The sequence below is a fragment of the Halichoerus grypus genome, chromosome 1 (genome assembly GCF_964656455.1).
Source record: "Halichoerus grypus chromosome 1, mHalGry1.hap1.1, whole genome shotgun sequence".
Classification (NCBI taxonomy): domain Eukaryota; kingdom Metazoa; phylum Chordata; class Mammalia; order Carnivora; family Phocidae; genus Halichoerus; species Halichoerus grypus.
The window spans coordinates 13,058,911-13,066,352 of NC_135712.1; positions in this window are offsets into that span (position 1 = coordinate 13,058,911).

Sequence of the window (7,442 nt, forward strand, 5' to 3'; positions counted from 1 at the left end):
AGAGGGTCACTTACTTTTGGGTATAGAAATCACTAGATTTCTACATCACACTCCACTTCTGTTTCGGATACTCACGTAAAAAGAACAGTCCTCTCTGCCCTTCTCTGCTTCAGAACCCCCAGGCTCTCTGCTCAGACAGAGCAGCCCCTTCACAGCCGCCCGTAAGGAAAGGGGGCTGGCAGTCCCTGGTGCCCACTCCGTGCCCACCGTGTGGCTGTGGGTGTCCCCCTGAGCATCGCCCACTGAGGAGGCTGGTGGTGAACTGAGGCAGTGACCTGAGTCATCCTTGGTCACATTGCTTGTGGGGGTGGCGCTAAGGGGCCACCCACCCCCCGGACTTGCTCAGGGATCAGTTTGTTGGCACGTCACCTGGGCAGATGGGGGGTTACAGACCAGCCTACGAACATGATCTTGCTGTTACGTTCGTGTTTTTTTAACCCATCTTTGGATCACTATCAAAAGGAAACGAACTGCCTATTGTCTGCACGGCGCTAGTCTGGGCCCGTACTTTTGTCCTTTGACGTAACTTGTGCTCTCACATGGTTATTTCATGGAGACCAGGAATGCTAGTAATAAAATTTGACACCACCTGAAACCCTCTGGACTAGCAAGCCGAAACCCTGGGCAGTGTTTCTGTCACTGGATTACCTCGTTCCTTGGCAGCTGCCCCACAAAGAATGTGCCATCAGGCTTGAACAGCCACATGCCTGGAGCACAGTGGCCTCACACACCGTGGAATTCTCCCGCAAAGCTTCAGAAAGCACCCTCAGCCTGCTCTGACCGCCATGAGACCTGGAGTCGTCACTCGGTGTTGCAGACGCCCTACTGGCCCGAGTGCAAGGAGAGAGACGGTGGGACTCCCGGGAGAAGTTCATAGTAATGGTCGTAGTAATGGTAGCCGGCCTTGGTACCCTGCTATTTCCCAGAGGGCCACGCCAAGTGCTTTCCGTATATTTTCTCATTTATACCTCACAACAGCCACATTAGGAAGAAACTAGGATTGTTGTCGTTTCACAAATAAGGAAACCAAGGCCCAGAAAGGTTCATTTGCCCAAGATGAAGCATCGAAAACCCCTCCTGCTTGCCCCAGAGTCTGCGTTAGCTCTAAAGGTAAGCGTCCATTTACACCTGACGTAGATACTCGACCACAAGCTAGTGAGCAACGGGCCGTGAGCCTCGCCGAGGTGCCCTCCGGAGCGGGCACAGGGCAGCCTACAGTTATTTTCATGCCTGAGGCCAACAGCTGTGGGCCTGTGGGTCCTCAGACTGCTCTGGTTCACCTGCCACTGAGCCCACCCTTGAGATGCTTTCAGCAGAACAGAAGCTTGGCTCCACTCTGAAAACCACCGCCCCAGATGATGAAAGGAAGAGACTGGGTTGTGTCCTGTGGAAGTCAGACCGCGCACAGGATTCTGGGTCACACCAGCATGGACGGATTCAGAGGCCAACAGATGAACAGATTCCCACGGGCTAAGTCCTGGCCTGTCCTTGCTTTGAATAGATGGAATTCTATACATTCAGACCAGGAAAACAAGAGGCACATCTGTCTTCCTGTGTCTGCGACAAGGCAGGATCATCCTGAAATGCACAGTGTCGTCACCCGAATCCCTGATCCCACGGTTGGCTGTGTTGGGCGGCAGTGCGGGTCGGCGGCCACAAAACCACAGCTGTGTCGCTGTTTCCCCCTTACACCTCCCCTGAGTGCTCCTGGCACAGCAGCCCACGGTCCCTAACACATCCTACTGTTTTCCCTTGGCTCATGGAGAGGCCCCCGTGCTCCGGGCGCCCCCGCGGCCACCAACACAAGGCTGATGAACATGGGAACACACCGGGGCCCTTCGTTCTGTCCCTTCATCTATAACGTCGTTTGGAAATAAGGCCAAGCCCCGTATGAGCGACACGGATGACGCGACTATGGTGCAATAAATGCCATGGGCCTCCTCTTTCCCCCCTCCCTGCCCGCTTACTGCCCCCCCACTCCCCACCCCACCCCCACGCCCCCCAAACACAGTGGGCAGACACAATAGCAGCATTATTCTTGTGGGTTCTCGTTTCTTGTTATCCCATTTGCATTGTGCTGGAATGGATCCCACAGGCTCAGAGCAACTGTGGGTTTTAGGGATAAATTTGCAAAATACAAAATGCCCTCAGCTCTTTTCGATCGATTGGAATCCTGTGGAATGACTAGATCCGAATCCTGTGGTATGACTAATCACTTACGTTGTAAAATAAAGGAGAGGAAGGTAAAACAATCAAGGGCATTCATATGCAAAGCAAAGCCGCAAAACGGAGAGCTGCTTTGAGTTTAACTACCAGACCTTCACAAAATGAACTCAGCTCACACGAACAGATGTCCACCTTTTCTGGCAACTGTGTCCGGGCTGGAAAACCCTTGGCATTTCTAGAGGCAATTTACATTGAACTAATGAGAGTTTTTGAGTGGGAGAGCTCTTGATTTTGCCTGGGGAAATAAATATGATTTATGTTATTGAATATAGGATTTTACAGCTTTATGCTATAGGAACCCCCCGATTGGCAAACATAGGTAGAAAAGAAATGTCACGAATTGGCGATAGGCAAAGCTGATTTGGCCTCTGAAAGTTTCACCGAAGCTGTCTACGCTGGGAGATTCGCCCTGAGCTGAGAAGGAGGAGGATAGGAAACCTGGCTTAAACCAACTTGTTTGGAAAAAGCAGAGCATTTCAGAGTGTGTGTATCCCCCGTCCCTGTGGAAACACAAACCTGAGACTGAGGTGTTGGGCATTTTTCTTTCTTTCACAGTGAACTACATTTCTGACAATGCCTCAGAAGATGTTGCCATCATTAAAATACAATTTTAAATATTAAGTTATATTAATTTTATATAATGTATAAAATCATAAATTGTATTAGAATGATAACACGTACGTAATTTGTAAAACTGTAAATTTTTAAAAAAGATTCTATTTATTTATTTGACAGAGAGAGAGAAAGCGAAAGGGGGGACACAAGCAGGGGGAGTGGGAGAGGGAGAAGCAGGCTTCCTGCCGAGCAGGGAGCCCGATGCAGGGCTCGATCCCAGGACCCTGGGGTCATGACGGGAGCCGAAGGCAGACGCTTAAGGACTGAGCCACCCAGGCGCCCCTGTAAAACTGTAAATTTTATATATATATATATATTTTTTTTTTTTTTTTTTTTTAAAGTAAATCTTCAAGTAAGGGGGGGCGCCTGGCTGGCTCAGTCAGTAGAGCATGTGATACTTGACCTCAGGGTCGTGAGTTCAAGCCCCACAATGAGCCTACTTAAAAAACCTTCAAGTAGGGAGCATTTCTTTAAAGGAGGGGCTGCATTGGATTTTATCAGAAAGAGGAAATTTATTGTCACTGAAACCCCTTCCTGGGAACCCCACATGGAGCCCAGGCCCTTGGCGCCCCCACAGCTACCTGAGAAGGTAATATTAGTCCGTGAGGCTGACAGCCAACCTGCGGGTTTTCCCTCGGGAGCCAAAATTCAAGTGTGTCTCACATACCAGAGTTACAAAGGCGGCATAGAAATATATATTTTTAAATGATAAATTTAAATATTTATAATGTATCATATTTTTCTCAGCTGAAGCATCAGCTACATAACACAACTTTCCGGTTGTCCCCTCGGCCCAAGTGAGGCTGAGAAGTGGCTTCTGTCTCCACCCCGGGATGTCCCTGCCCTTGGCCACACTCTCCCACCCGCCTCCGGGCTGCTAGTCATCACAGTGTGTTTATGTGAAGGGACCGGAGCTCTGGAGGCAGGACAGGGTTTTAGTCAGATTTTAAGCCTTCCCCTCCCCGCCCCCAAGAAGCAAGTATTGTGACAGTTCCTGAAGAAGACAAGGCCGATGTCAGTGAGGACACGTGGAGGGACAGCGCCTTCTCTCTTCACCTGAGCGCTGCTTTGCTTTACCCTCGTGGATCAAGGGAGCGCTGGGGCTGGAGTCGGGGGACGGGGATGCTAATTCTTCACACGTTCATGCCTCACGGTCAGTGACGAGGTCCCACGGTCAGCGCCTGCTGGGGGCTGGGTTCACCTGAGGGATGCTCCTGCTTCCACACACTTCGGCTGAACGTGGGATTTCCTGGTGCAGGATGGAGTTCGGCGCCACGCTCCGGACCTCGAGGAGCGCTGGTTTCTGGCCCACTGTGTGTGCCCCCTGATTTGGGGCCTGCAGACCTCCTCAGGGAAGGTCACTCTCAAACGCTTCTTGACTGAGGAAGCAGTCACATGATCAGAAGGTCATGCTAGGAGAGGAACCGTTGACAGAGTCCGGGAAATTCTGTTCCTACAGAGAGCCCCCCCCAAGAGATGATCTGTTTAAAAGAACAAGCGGCATCATGATGAATCCGTGCCACGCAGCACAGCTCCAAATGGGGCATGCACGTTCTTCCTGTTCTTGGAGGCTTCTCTCCGGTTTTGTGTGTCTCAAAAGGGCCGCAGAAATTCTCCCACATAGAAAAGCTACCAAACCTTTGGGCAAACATGGCAAGTAAAAGAAAAAGGAAAAGAGAAGTGGCTCTGGGAAGCTTCTGGTGGGGCGTGGGGAGCTGGGTGTGGAGCCGCCCACGCTACCCCCCCCCCCGGGAATGTATCTCCCAACTGGGGGGCTGGGCACCCTCCTCCTGAGAGAGTCTGGGGTCCTGGAGCCCCCTTTGGACCCCACAACCTTCAATGTGCTACATGATAATTGCTCCCTTAGACTTCTCCTCCCTCCAGCTGAATTCTGGCCCAGTCTTCCTAAGGCCACCTCACCGACCACACATCTCTGCACCGCCCCTCCCCGAGGCCACTTCCAGTCACCTGTTAGACCCCCCAGCCCTGCCCTCCTGCTGAGCGGGAAGCCCCACCAGCCAGCACCCCGGCAGCCCAGGCTGGTTTTTGATAAGAACCCAGTGATCAGTTTTGCTCTTCATTCCTTTTTAAAATGCCTATTTAGAGGGGGGCTTTCAGCAATAAAAATAATATGGGATCAAATTAGAAAGTGGGGGGGAGTGGAAGAGTAAAGAAGGAAATTAAAAAGAATTCAAATGCCATCCTCCAGGGAGAGGGTGTTAAATTTTTTTTATCAGGAAAATTGAAATTTATTGGGAAAGCAAAAAAAAAACCATGGTGAACTCCCAAGTACCCACCACTCAACTCCGAAAATTATCAGTGCTTTGCTAATCAGTGCTTTGTAATCTCTGTCCTCCCACTGACCCCTACTGAAGTCTTTTAAAGAAATTCCCAGACATCATTTTTTTTTCTTTGTCAAAAAAGTTTTAACAGGGGCGCCTGGGTGGCTCAGTTGGTTAAGTATCCAACTCTTGATTTCTGCTCAGGTCATGATCTCAGGGTCATGGGATCCAGCCCCACGTCAGGCTCCATGCTCAGTGGAGAGTCTGTTTGTCCTTCTCCCTCTGCTCCTCCCCCTGCTCACGCTCTCTCTCTCTCTCAAATCAATAAATAAAATCTTAAAAAAAGAAGTTAACAGATTTGCACATAGAAGAGTCACAAAGAAAACATCCCCAAATCCCCAAAATATAAATACTGCAAACAGCATTCTCAGATCATAGTGCAAACAAACCAGAAATTCACACTAACATCCCACCCACCAAAAGGCCCTTCCTCCTGGAAGTCAAACACATACATTAAGCTACCCCCTTGGGAGAAAGGAGATATTCCAAAGCTGTACATTTTCTGGAAAGTAAGGATATGAAAGAAGAACAGAACAGAACCCATGTGATTGTGCTACAACAGGATCTAGAAGAATGTCTAGCATTAAATATCAGAAACCATAAAAGTGAAAGTCAATCAATTAAACATCTAAATAAAGAACTAGCAGAGGATCGACGAAGTAAACCGAAGAAAGCAGAAGGCAGGAATTAATGGAGGTCAAAGCAGAAATGTAATGAGTTGAAGAAGAGTGTTTAATACATAAAAACTGATAGTTTGAAAAATCAACAAAACGAGAAAACTATTAGCTGACATAACTAAAAAAAAAAAAAAACCCACACACAAAGTAAGAAATGACAAGAGAAAAATAATTAAACAGAAGAATTTTAAAAAATTGAGACCACAGGTCACTTCTGCCCACTCCCATGTCCACAGCGGTTACCTTGCTCCTCGTTCAGACCTGGCTGTGGATGTTTGTTCTGTTGGACGTTGACCTGACGAAATCTCCTTTTCTCCTCGTATTTCCCGCCCCTGGGTCCCGGGCACCTTCCCTTGTCTCAAGGGTCAAGACTCAGCCTTCAAACTGTAGACTGAAGCCTTGAGAGTGCTTGAGCCAGAGCCCGAGGCCAGGAGTCATTGGGTGTGCGAAGGGGCACCTCCCTGTGGGGTGCGCGCTTAGCTTGTGTTCATATTACCCCGGGAGTGGCATGGAGAGTCAGGGGACTGGTTGAGGTTGCTCTGAATGCACCAAAAAAAAAAAAAAAAAAAAAAGGATAATATTTTGCACTAGTTTAGACAAATAAATCTAAAAACTTGGATGGGATGGATACACCTCTAGGAAAGTCAAGTGTACCAAAATCAACCCAAGCAGAGATACAATGTGTATGCAGAGAACTTCCATAGAAGAAAGAGAGAAAACTCAAAACCCACACACACAAAAATCCCCAAGGGACTCTATGAAAACTTTAAAGACCAATGAATCACCCAGCTGCATGAACCATCACAGAGCACAGAAAAAGGAGCCTTCTTAGTTACTTCTGTGAAGCTAATATAATATGACTAGCAGAAGTAACAAAGACAGTCCTCTATCACTCATAAATACTGATGCAAACATTTTTAATAAAAAGAGAAGCAAAGAGAATCCCCAAGCACGTCAAAGATAATATATCACGACCAAGTGGGATTTATTTCCAGACATGCAGGGTGGTTTAATATTAGGAAATAATCCTTTTCACAGAGCTGGGAGAGAAATCACATCATCATGGCCACAAATGCCAAGAAGGCATTTGACAAAATTCAATTCCCTGTTGATGCTCGATGTAAACCACAACCCCCCCGATCCAGATGATTTGCATCCTGCCACATTTCTCTGGCTCTTAGATATGCTTCCAGAAACACCATTAGGATGGTTCTGTCCTTGGCAAGGTCGGGTATGGAGGATGAGGTTGAGGAGCTAAGTTCAGACAAGGAAGCAGGGTCGACCTCATATGAGTAGTTCAAGAGGAGCCAAAATCCCACAGATCTCTTGAGGGAAGGCCAAGGTGGTTTCCACCCCAGCCAAGGACTGGGGGGGTGAGCGGGGGCAGCTCCCCTCCCACCACCAAGCACCCCACCACCGGCCTCCTCAGTCTGGGAGTCAGGGCCTCGATGTGAAGGGGGGGTGCAGGGGAGCCTCGGACACAGAGGGCAGGAAACACAAGAAGCCGGATGGTGAGGGGGGGCCATCTAAGCATGGGTTCAGATCAGAGTGTGAATTGAGACACTGTAGTCACCAGCTCCAG